The 10,470-nt window shown below is 40.9% G+C and overlaps 1 long non-coding RNA gene across 2 annotated transcripts; it reads right to left on the reverse strand.

The window, feature by feature from the left end:
- Positions 1 to 360: 360 nt before the first annotated feature.
- LOC138208173 (uncharacterized) lies at positions 361 to 1,991 on the reverse strand. Of its 2 annotated transcripts, none has more exons than XR_011179072.1 (3): positions 1,707 to 1,991; positions 1,315 to 1,369; positions 361 to 1,124 (listed from the first exon to the last, which is right to left on the reverse strand). It is a non-coding gene; the product is annotated as an uncharacterized lncRNA (long non-coding RNA). The 2 variants fall into 2 exon arrangements; XR_011179073.1 differs by having other exon boundaries at positions 1,315 to 1,372.
- Between the last annotated feature and the right edge of the window lie 8,479 nt (positions 1,992 to 10,470).

Raw genomic sequence — 10,470 nt, forward strand, 5'->3', positions numbered from 1 at the left:
CCCCCCCCCCCCCCCCACACACACACACCTCCCTGTGCTTCAGTGTGCCTTTGATTCTCGGCAGCCAGCGCTGTTTATGTAACTCCTGCTGCTATCACTCCTCCTGTTTTCCTCTTATTTAGACCTCCTGTCCTTTCATTTCAACTCTTGGTGCCAAGTTCAACTTCTTACCTGCTTTTAAAGGAGTCATCAGGATTCCCGTGTTGGATGCAGGCCCGTCCTTTTGACCTGAATTAATTATTTAGTGTCTCATTACTGGTTTGGTCTGTTCTCGAAACAACCGCAGTTATTTAGATGATTACAGTTATCAATTTAAATTATATTACTGAATAAACATCACGTTCACAACAATCTGCAGGCGAATACTTTATTCATTTTGACAGTGCATAATTAAAGGGAGAGGAGGTGTAATTGAAAGCAGGGCCAGCGTCTGTTCAGCGGTATCATGACTGCTTATAGTCGCACACGGAGACAAGGTTATTTACTCGTTTAGACGCGTTATTATAATCCACTCTCGATCTCTCTTCTGAATAAAGGAAAAGGAAATGACTTAACGTGTTTTCATAATGACTGTTCATTTCCCAGAAAGCTCTTTTGACACTGAGAAACTCAAATCAAAACAGGTGTCACGGTGGTTTGTGTTCGTACATACTTTATGGGGGAAACTTTGTTTGGCTTCGGTTGATTTTTTAAAATCTAGCTTTATTTCTGGAATAATTATTCCCATGACAGCCTCCTGTTGTTGATTTCACATCGGCAGGATCTCTCCTCGTGCGTTCAAACGTGCCTCAGATCGTCTGTGCATGACATCGGAGTCAAGTGTTTCCTCTTTATCACCACTTGTTGCACACGTATTCGTGTTCAGCCTGGCGCTCCGTCACAGCAGCATATTTCTCATCATTGCTCACGACTTAAAACAATTCCACACATCCTTTTTGTGGCTTGACAAGACCACTGCCCAAATGAGGTTCCTCTTCACAGGTTCTGGCCGTGGCACGTTATTTTATTTTTATTATTCCTCTTTTTACATCCTATTTGTCCTTAAATGTCTGCCCTCCGAGGTATTACGAGGCTCCGCGGTCACCTCACAGTTGGATCATCGTGGCGTGTGTGCAATTCTCTTCCTGCAAATACAACATTTTTAAAACATTTTTTTAAAATTCCTTACAGGCTTCGAGAAGTCATTTCTGCTTAAGCGCTGTGATGTAAGAGGAAATACACTGTGCCGACAGTCATGCAGCAGAGATGTCATGGAAAAACACTGAACAAGCTCTCTGTGGCAAAGCGAGTCAGCTGTTATACTTGTTGTCTCACCTCGGATGTTTGTGCTCTTATGTTCTTGTGCAGTCGGCACGAAACGCTTCGGGATCTACTGAAGTTTTTTGAGATAAAAAAAATAATAAAAAAAAGGTATCTTTTATTATCAAAAATACAAGATGAGAACATAAAAAGCTAACGTATTTACAAGTTATTTACAAAAGTATTCAATATGAAAAACAAAAGCAGAACACACGAAAGGTGGTTCATAGAAAATAACGACAAACCAAATCATATATTCAGTGGATCTCTTTATAAAAGAAGAGCAAACAAACATTCAACAAAAATAAAAGTAGCACAACAAAAAAACAAGATCTCCCTGCAACAAAAAGGAAACAAAATCTGTTCAACCAAAGACACAGTCATAAAAGGTGAAAAGAAACACAAACCTGACCAACTCGAGACAAATCACCTCAATGTGTCGTTGTGTCCGAGTGCTCGGTCCTATCTGGCCTCCCATCTTAGTGTCCAGTATCAGGCCCGCCCTGCTTCGCCTGCCAGCAAAACAACTGGAGCGTTGATAAACCAATTAGTTGTTCTTGCACTGTCTGTCCTCAAGCTTGAAATAATTTGCCGAAAAAAAGGAACAAGGAGCTTTTTAAAAAAGAAGTTAATGAAAAAGGGCTGAAAAGTGTTCAGAATCCATATCTCCATGTGACCGATCCAGTCGCTGTACTCTGAGCAGGCGTCAGACAAACAGGACACGCTGAGTGTGTGTGTGTGTGTGTGTGTGTGTGTGTGTGTGTTTTGGGATGTCAGTTCAAGGCTGAGTTTTTCTTTTGTTTTTTGTAATTTAATTTAAATTTGTTGGCTACAGCAACTATATTTTTTTATGAGGAGCCTGTTCGGGGCCGTGTAGGTGTGGCGGACTTCACCTCGTAAACAAACAGCTGATCACTTGTCAGGGTGGTGGGTTTTGTACCCTACTCCAGTTTTTTTTAATGGATCATTGTTTCTCACACAAAGTAGGAATTCTAGCTTGTTTGACATGTTTGTTGTTTTTATCTTATTTTGGAGTGCAAAGAGTCATTGCGCAACACTTCTCTCTCTCTCTCTCTCTCTCTCTCTCTCTCTCTCTCTCTGCAAATCATGTTTTCTTCCTCCTCTCTTTCAGGTGATTTGCAAGTAATGTCAGAGTCAAATAAAAATAGAAGGACAGAACAGAATCTATTTGTAGGAACAGTGAGATGTCAAAATAAAGTTGTTGTTTTTTCCCTCTGTTTTCTTACAATGTATTCAGATAGAACATGGAGGTTCTGGAAGGACAAATATTTGCATGTTTCAGCTTGAGAAAAGTACGTGTGTTTGTTTGGTATAAACAGACTTTATACCTGAGTACACACCATGCCACGGGGACTTTATGGTAATCCGGGGACACACCCAATGACTGCTTAATTCAAGCATTTTAACTGCAATAATTAGTGTCTAAAAAAACTGGTCGTGTGACACATTATCAGAGACTAAACAGCAGATTTCCCTGTTTGACGGGTAGTCCATCTAAAACACCAACGGTTGGGGAGATTGTAAGTTGTGTGTGTGTGTGTGTGTGTCAGCTAACCTCTGCACCGCTGCTCTATTTGCTATTTGCTGCAAATAAACACAAACTCAGTGAGAACTTGTCGCTGTTGCAGCCTCGTAAAGTCCTTATTACATGTGACGTTAACGCTTACGTAAACTTGTCTGAATCATGTAACTCGTAAACGTCGCATCACGTTCCAGCGCAGACAGCTGTCATGTCAAAATCCTGTGTCGTTTTATTTAACCAGTGATGCCTTAAGTGCAAAGACAGTTGTTTGTAAAAATCTGCCTGACTCATTTGAGATGTATGAAAACATATCTGTACAAGATGTTCGCTTTTCACTTCACAGTGACATCACGATGGGTGTATATCGCTAGGTTCTTGCCCAACTGAGTTATTGGAAAAATGTATCTCATGTGGTTCACAGGAGATTGTCAAGTGAGTAATTAATTGAGTATGTGTGTGTTCACATGTCTTCCGGTAAAGAGCTGTATCTACGAGGACAAACACACGTGATGAGGACATTTAGGCTGATCTTTACTTTGTTTTAATGGTAATTTGAGGGTTAAGAATTGGTTTTAGGATAAAGGTTAGCATAAGGTTAGACTTGGGGTAAGTGTTGGGGCTAGGTACTTTGCTGGGTTGGTTGAGAAAATTGAAATTTCCAACTAGAAACAACGTCCACAAATTCAGTCACTTAAGTCTCAGGTTAAATTGAGCAACATTGGACACCATGGGTAAGCGACACTAATAATAGGTCTTCTTGTACCCATCACCAGGCTAGGCTGTGATTTACTGACTCGGGTGTTGTTGAAAAAAAATTCTTCAAGTGCAACTCTGAAGCACAGCAATTCAACATGTACTTATTAGCTGTACATAAGTCTGTTTATCTTTTATATGTCTATTCATATCTATTTCTATGTTTGATGACGTATGATACACCGGCCAGTCCACCGTGTCGGTGTCACTGTTCGATCCTCAGTGAGGCAAAGGTGTCTCAGGTTTAGCCATCAAAAACTAGTTAGGATTAAAAAAAAAAACACAAAAAAAAACGACCTGGTTAGAGTCGGGAAAAGATTGTTGTTTGTGCTGAAATAAACACTTTTATGCAAGTTAACAGTAAGTCTGGTACTTAATCTACATTATGCAAGTTAAAAAATGTCACGATACACGCGAGACACTTACTCAGTACTTAACAGGAACCCACATCACTTTCTTACGCACTCAAACCTCATGAGTGATATTTCCGCGTTTGGGAGGCTGGTTGGAGGCGGGTGAAGAAAACAAAGTGGAATTTATTACTCTTTATTCCTCGTCAAACGACCTTCATCACATGACCTCCTCAATAATTACAGTGAAAACTGTTTTTGCTGCTCAGTGGCTTTTAACAGTAAGCTGTCTGCTCCTTATCATCGTATACATATTCATATTAGCGATCATGCAAACACAATGCGCGTTGCAAAATCTCGCTTTTGGCCTCCAGCATGTGATGTCGCAACACACACCGACTTAATCCCAAGTCCTTTTGTTTACAGCCAAAGGAGCTGCACAACACTTACTTGAATTTATTACGTGTTGTGACACTTCAGCAGAACTCACAAGTCAAATGATGAAGGATGAACACTAAACTCAGTAAATTAAGCAATCATTTTTTATTGATCAATAATTTCAGTGTATAACTGCAAAGCGTTGCCGCTGTCTACAGTCAATCACCTGCATAACAGAGACCGCGCTTTTCTTCCGGAGAAAATAGCCGATGCTGATCTGTGCAGCAGTGTTCGTTTCTGACATCTTCAAATCCCATGCAGTCAGGCAGGAACGAACCGAATAGCTCGAACACGGACTAAAGCTCTCCAGAGAGAAGTTGTTAATTCTGTATGTATTTCAACCAGTGTGTGTTTGTGTTGTTCTGTTATGGGAGAAAGTTATACACAGATATGTGCGTGACATTTCAGTATGAGTTGACCATAAAAATGGGCAAAGAGGTGGTGAGTGGGTGGAGTTTAGAAGAGCCTGGTTGCTGCCGGCAGCCAGCCAACGGTGACCTGTCACTGAAAGCAGGCCTGCCCTCAATCATGTGTAATTTTAAGCCTTAATACAATGTAAACGGATGAGTTATTAAAAAACAAAACATTCCCATACAGGTGTTATGAACGGGGAAATTAGCTAAACCAGTTTTTTGTACCAGGCTGTAAATGTGTTTATTTAGAGAATTGTTTTTGGAGCCTCAAGTGGCCGTCTGAGGAACTGCCGGTTTGACCACAAAAATAAGATTAGGACCCTTTTTTAAAGAAGTTATTACAACTGAATTCATCATTCATCCAGATTTAATTTTTATATGACCACCCCTCTCTGTTTCTATTTTTATGTACTTTGAAGTCTGAACAGTAAAGTTTATAGACTAGGTCAACCGGTTTCTCGTTTGTTTATCTTTATGCTGCCCTTTTTTTTTTTAGTCAGCCTCATTATCAGTAGTCTTGATGTTTGGCCAACATAGCCCTGTTGTCTGGCTACCATTACGTGCTACGCCAGCCTTGTGTAGTAAATTACCAATAATTATGCTGCCTGCTGGTTAGGTTAGGTTAGGTTAGGTAGTTACTTTATTAATCCCCGAAGGGACATTTTTTCGCTACAGCAGCATACAAGAAGCAATAGATAATAATAGAATAATAGAAAGCAGTAAAATAGCAGTAAAAATATTAAATATAAAATATAAAATGCACAGTATATACAGTATATACAGTACAGTATATATATCTATATATATTATATACAGACAACCAAGAAACACAGACAAGTGTTATTGTTGTGTGATGGATTTTGCCAGAGGTGAGTTATTGTACAATCTTATTGCGGTCGGCAGGAATGATCTCCTGTATCTGTCCTTGTGACAGCAGAGCTGGAGGAGTCTTTTGGAGAAAGTGCTCCGCTGTCCCTGCAGCAGGTGGTGGAGAGGGTGGTCAGGATTATCCAATATGGATAATAGTTTGTTCAGCGTCCTCCTCTCCACCACCTTTTCCAGACTGTCCAGTTTGTAGCCGATGATGGAGCCGGCCTTCTTAACCAGTTTGTTAAGTCTGTTGGTGTCTCCGGCTCCAATGCTGCTCCCCCAGTAGACTACTAGAAGTACAGTTCACTGGCCACAACAGACTGGTAGAACATCTCCAACATCTCGCTGCACACATTAAAGGATCGAAGTTTCCTCAAGAAAAAGAGTCGACTCATCACCTTCTTGTAGACAGCATTGATGTTGGTCTTCCAGTTCAGTCTGTTGTCGATGGACACACCCAGGTACTTGTACTCCTCAACCATGTCCACCTCCTCTCCCAGAACTCTCAGCGGTTCTGGAGCCGTCGTCTTCCTCCTGAAGTCGACCACCATCTCTCTGGTCTTGGCCACGTTCAGGAGCAGGTGATTCCTTCCCGCCCACTCCACAAAGTCCTCCACTACTGCCCTGTACTCGTCCTCCTGTCCATCCCTTATACATCCTACCACTGCAGAGTCATCAGAGAACTTCTGCAGATGGCAGGACTCTGAGTTGTACTTGAAGTCAGGTGGCCTCATTCATGGCACTGGTTCTTCCTTTTTGTTTATCTTTGAGTAAAACCTCCCAGTCCAGTCTCTGCACTGGCTTTGGCAGCAGAATCCAACCAAGGATAAACACTCCGCGGGGAAATGTTGGGTCAGCTTAACGCACATAAAAACAACCTCCGCCTGCCAGGAGACGATCAGACAGAGACAGACAGAAGCGGGATTATCTTTTTTTATCTGCGATGGGTGAAGTGCTCCCGCGAGGGGGCAGAGCGAGCTGAGGCAGCTCCGAGGTTTCTAAGGGTCCAAGGCGGAAATGATTAGTCACATTACTGCTGGACTGTGGTCCGTCCACTGATGGAAATAGCTTCTGTGACAAATATATAGAACAAATTAGGCTGAAAATCTGTGATGTGTTGAAGGTTCGGTTAGGAGCCGAGTGACCCAAGAAAGCATGACATCAGGGACGAACACGTCATGTGGTGCAGACAATTAAACTTTTGATGATGTAATACGAATGCTGGGATACTGTAGCCAGCTGTTTGGAGCTACTGGGTCAGATATGAGTTTGTCAAGGACAGAAAAAAAATGGCGATAGCTGATATGCATCAAACACAAACAGATACTATCACTGCAGCGAGGACAAGAGCAGAGAGGGGGACCGTTCGAGATTGTTTGTTGGGTTAAAAGCGAACAGTGCTGGACATGTGTTGGTTGCATCCACATGCACTAACCTTCTACCATGACTGTGTCTTACGTATAAATGGATGGGAGACTGCTGCTTTGACGACTTTTGTAACTCTTCTGTATTGTTATTCTACTATCATCCCCGGAGGACTGATCTGGAAGTAAAGTTATGAATTGTTGAACATTTTAAGATGTTTTGGCGTTCTTAAGTCTCTTGAAGAAGAAGTGTAGCGATGCATTGGTTAAAGAAAAAGCCCAAATGCTTCTGATTAAAGTCAGTCGAACCCTTTTGTGCCAAAAGCCCACGAAAATAAAAGGTTTATTGGTGACTAAACTTTCACATTAACTGAACCTGAACAATAATCCTCACAAATGGTTCAGAATCAGAGAAGGCTGACGTGAGCCGCTAAGGTTGTCTTTCCTGATCAGAACAGCTTAACATTTGAGGCATGCCTTTGTTTTGTCCCCTCGGGTGTCCCTGGATTGCTTTATCTTTCCTGGAAATATTGTATGAACTTGTATCTGTTTTCACTGAAAGCAGCAGCACACACTGAGCTCTTTATGTCAATTGTATGTTTGAGGAGTTTGGCTCTCTGGTCTGGTTTCACTCGCATCAAACCGCCCCCCTCCGTCTCCCCCACCCCCCTCCACCCCGCCCCCTTTTTCTCTCTAAGCACACTGAGCTATAGATATGGACAAGTACATTTCTCCTCTTACAACTCTGTTTATTTGGTGTGCACACCATGTGGGCATCTTACACAGATTTCACAGATGGGTCTTTTATTCTCTGGATCGTGGAATGTTTGGTCTTCCTCTGTGTTTGTCCTGAAGCACTGGCTTTAGCGCCAAGTCAGGTTAAATCCGATTTTTATTATCGGCTCATTATCCTAAAGCACAAATTTGCCTCAAGGGGATTTACAATCTGTATGACATATGACTCCCCTCCCAAAAAAACATCCTCGAACTACAATAACCTCCTGAAGGTTCTTGCTGAAAAGAAGTTACAAATTCTACAATGTGGATGCTTCACACACATCTTAATATATAATACAGGGATGTATTCAACCACTTTTAAAGGTACTGTCTGTTCCTGAGTTATGGTGTTGAATAATGTCAAAACCTTTGACCTTTGGCCACCAATAGCTAAAATCTTCATCTTCAACTGTGCCCAGTTTTCAGCTCTAAGTTGAAATTGTAAAATGTACACGTACAAGTGGTCCCAAAAATGTGCATAACTCAGACCTGATGTTTATCAGGGGACATAACTTGGGAGTACTTACTCAAGAAAGTTATAGGTCCCACCCCCTGCTGTGCTCCGTTCACAGGAGCAGTCTCGTAACTTTTTGATTGCCCCCTCGTACACATTGAAAAACAGGAGCAGAGTTATAGTCCTGAGCCAGAGAGTGTAATAAGTTGCGTGAAGTATAGACTAATCTGCGTCCATGTGCCGAAATAGAATCAGCCGCAATGTTTCAGCTGAATGTAAGTTTGTAATTCATCACTGAAGATGCTCAGTCTGAGTGGTGCCATGTTTTGTAAGTGATACCAGAACCTATAGATCTTTTTTTTAGGTTTTTTCAAAGCCTCATGTATCACTAATGCTACATTTCAGCAGGCTTTTCTTTTATGCATGTTTAAACATTTTTACACTAAGAACATGAATACACTTGAAGGACGCATTAAATATTTGTCGGAGGGCTATTTTGTTATGATTTAACGTTGTACATTCATTTTAACTTTATATCTAACGTCGGTTTTTCCCAGGGAGTGATTTATCTTACCTCTATCTCACAAGGCCTTGAGTGAAGGGCTGAATCACAATCTTTGATTAGATTGTTTGGCGATCTTGCTATTGTTTTATTTGAGTAAAAACCATTACAACTACTGTTAGTCTAAATGACAAAGAACTTTTGGAAATGAAATTCCTTACTCTAAATTATATCCCTCCAATCTTACCTACATGCATTATGAAGAATGCTGTTGCTGTTTATGACAAAAACTAAAACGTTGAAATGTTTTGACTAGCATTTTATATTATTTTTTATTTGTATATTTTGTGTTACGGCCCGGTTCTTGGCCATAGCAAAGACGATGCACACCGGGGATTCAACAAAAAGAAATGCATTGTCTAATTAAACTTAACAAAAGACGTATATGGCCCCAGGCAGATCAGAGCTGATGACTGAACAGGTTGCAATCCAGGAAACAACAAAAAAACAAGTTATGTAAGGCACACAAATACCACCTGGCTTGACTTGGCACAGAGTAGTTTAAGGATCAGACCATTTCAGCAGGAGAGGCTGATGAGTACATTGACTGCAGTTTTGTCACTCACTTGTGATAAGGAGCGGGGCTGCGACTCAGGAGAGGACGGCTCGGCCCACGTTGGACAAATAATCAGAGTCAGACAAAGGAACACGGGGAAACGGGAAACATTAGGAATCTAAGCGAGATGATGTATGGCTGCTGTTGTGACAATGACAGAAAGTTTTAGAGGAGTTGAAGAATCCCCCCATTCACTCAAATGTTAAAAATTTGAAAATGATAAATGTTTGGAAAAAGTCGAATGTCAGCATAAATGTCCTGAAAGAGCTGAACAATTTAAAATTTGAATGGTTGAAATCTGTGAGTATGCAGAAGTAGTTAGCGACGGAAAAAAAACGTGTGGAAAGAAGTCAGAAACAGGATCTTAATAGTGTAAATGCTGAATCAACATGCACACAATAAAGGCCAGTTATTTTTTCAAGTTTCACTTGGATACAGGAGAACGCTGCCTCAGATGGAGGCGCTAAAATATTTAAAATAACTACTATAAAACATTACAAAGGCTTAAATCATCTTACACGTGGAAATTTAGTGACAATCTATACAATTTGCAATGTCACAACAACATATGACCTTGTTAATTAGCTCGGAGCAAATAGCATCAAATCCAGCAATCTCTTTATGTCACTAACAAAAAAAATGGCTTTTTTTTAACAAGGCTTCTTTTATCACTTTGTTGTCACTCCTGAAGACGAACACTATGTTTTGTATCAGTGTATCTTCAAATATTGCTGTTGGTCAGCTGTTCATCCTTCCACGATGTACAACGGTCACAAAGAAGTATACCTCTTCAGAAGAAAGTGAAAACGAGAGAGACTGTGGTGACCTGCTGTACGATTTACAAAGCAGGCAGACGGGTGACAAGTCAAACGTTGTTCACAAGTGGAGACATGATGAGCAAGACGAGAAGCAGGGTTGACTGGTTCAGTCCTGTTCTGTTTCTGGGCTCACTGAAAATATCTTCATTTCATATTTAAGCAGCCGAGATGTGAATAGAACCGTCCATTTCATGTTAATGGTTGAAGGCGAGTAACAAATATAAAAGTAAATATAAAATAAAAAGTAAAAGAATTGTCCCTTGCTTTTTTACT

Source organism: Embiotoca jacksoni, unplaced genomic scaffold (genome assembly GCF_022577435.1).
Source record: "Embiotoca jacksoni isolate LCO1_2020_lvr unplaced genomic scaffold, fEmbJac1.0.p SCAF_36, whole genome shotgun sequence".
NCBI lineage: Eukaryota > Metazoa > Chordata > Actinopteri > Embiotocidae > Embiotoca > Embiotoca jacksoni.